Below are 2,513 nucleotides of genomic sequence, written 5' to 3' on the forward strand. Positions count from 1 at the left end.
GTGGGGTCTTTTTCAGATCTCCGGCCAAAAGATGCTACTGTAATTTTATACCATTACAACACACGAACACAAACACCACAACACGTACACAACCACCTTTCACGGTGGCTTGTGGCGGCAGATTAGGGTGGCATGGCGGCAAAATAGGGTAACGACCACCCAAACACTTGCTTCAGATCCGAACGCAGCCAACCACCAATAATACACCCTCAGCCACCCAGACACGATGGTAGTGGCCTGAGACGCAACAAGCGAAATGCGGAAGAAGGGGCGGAGACGCGGGTTGTAGCGGCAGCAGTGGATAGAAGCGGCAGAGAAGGAGGCACTCGATCCTCGTCCTTCGTCGTCGAAGGGGCAGCAGCAGAAGCACTCGTCATGTATGTGGTTACGGTGGTCGGATGGCAGTGAAACAGTTGTGACGATCGTCCTTGCCGGTAGATGGGATGGTCGCGGTGGTTGCTCGTGACTGGATGACGACTTTTAATGGCGGCAACGACCTCAGCTGGAAACCTATGCACGCCGGTCTATCTTGATTAGAACTACAAAGAGGGAGGTGACGGCTGGAGGTGGTCAAAGAGAGGGTGGCGGCTGAAGGATACGTGAGTCTAGGGTTAGGGTTAAATGATGAAACGAGGAGGGAAAGATGCACCTGTTAAATTCCATGTTCCATACAAATCTATAAAAAGTCAACGATTCCAGTTCCTCCCACGCATAACCTTTTCAAATTAAATCCATTATTTACCAATTAACCCCCATTAATAATAATTCCTTACAACTAAAGTTCCAGAAGTTACCATTTAACCCCCATCCTTCCAAAATTCTTTCCATGGAAGTCCAATAATTAACAAACACCCCCTGAATTCTAAAAGTCTTTACAAATTAAATCTTGAATTTATACTTTAACCCCGATTAATCCAAATTATAACATTTGGCTTCCCAAAACCAATACCCCACGAAATACTATGGATTTTTGGGCGACTATTCATTCATTAATTTTTATCTATTTATTTATTTAATAAATAGGATGTTACAACGGTGGTGGCGCCTGCGCCTGCCACAATGAGGATCACTAACGGCCGCCCTGCCAAGGCGGATGCTCCTGCGGTGAAGAGCTGCGCATTTCAGTTGACTACCAAGGAGGCTCGGACAGTGCCAGACGTCGTGGCTGGTACATATTTTATTCTTCCTATTTGTTATTGATTTATTTTTCTTATATGTATATACGTGCTCCTATATAGGGACCTTTTTGGTCAATGGTATGTCTGCCTACGTTTGATTCGATTCGGGAGGTACCCGATCGTTTGTATCTCTTGCGCTTAGCAAAAAATTCCGGGATGCTTCGGGAACATTGGATTCCCCGCATCAGGTTGAGATTGTAGATGATCAAACAGTGAGTGTTGTGAGGGTATACCGGGAGTGTGTCCTGAATGTATTTGAGGAGAGGTTTCGGGTTGATCTAGTACCAATACTGCTGTGGGGACTAAAGGTGATCATTGGGTTGGACTGGTTGGGGGACAATGGAGCCATGATTGATTCCCAGCGCCGGCTGGTGAGAGTTCTAACCCCAAGTGGGGGAGAACTGACTATTCATGGAGAGAGGGCCTTGCAGGGGCCAACCTTCTGTTCGGCTGTGAGAGCTAGGAGACTTCTCCATCAAGGTTGTTTGGGATTTTTGGCGTACATCTCAGATACGAGGGTTGAGCCTATGAAAGATTTGAGTAGTGTGCCAGTTCTACGAGATTTTCAGGTTGTATTTCCCTATGAGTTGCCAGGGGTGCCTCCGGAGAGGCGGGTAGATTTTCGCATTGATATGGTACCGAGTGCTGCTCCGATAACCAAAGCACCATACCGGCTAGCTCCGCCTGAGATGCAGGAGCTGTCTATGCAGCTTCAGGAGTTGCTAGACCGAGGGTTTATTCGTCCGAACAGTTCACCGTGGAGAGCATCAATCCTGTTCGTGAAAAAGAAGGACGGGCCACACCGGATGTGTATTGATTATCGAGAGCTGAATAAGTTAACGGTGAAAAACCATTATCTGCTCCCGAGGATCGATGATTTGTTCGATCAGCTACAAGGTGTATCTTTGTTTTTCAAGATTAATCTTCGGTTGGGGTACCATTACATAAGGATTCGGGATGAGGATATACCGAAGACAGCTTTCATGACTTGGTATAGGAACTATGAGTTTGTGGTGATGCCATTTGGGCTCACCAATGCCCCAACAGCATTCATGGATCTCATGAACAGGTTGTGTAGACCGATGCTGGATCAGTTGGTGATCATTTTCATTGATGATATCATGGTCTATTCTAATACCATGGAGCAGCATGAGTAGCATCTGAGGGAGGTATTGGAGACACTTAGAATGGAAATATATATGCCAAGTTCTCGAAGTGTGACTTCTGGTTGTGAGAGGTGCAGTTTTTGGGGAACATCATCAACCAGAAGGGTATTTCAAAGATTCATCCGTAGCTTCTTGGGTCTAGCGGGTTATTATCGGAGATTCATCCAGG

Source organism: Lactuca serriola, chromosome 9 (genome assembly GCF_051521515.1).
Source record: "Lactuca serriola cultivar US96UC23 chromosome 9, Lser_US96UC23_V15, whole genome shotgun sequence".
Taxonomy (NCBI): Eukaryota; Viridiplantae; Streptophyta; class Magnoliopsida; order Asterales; family Asteraceae; genus Lactuca; species Lactuca serriola.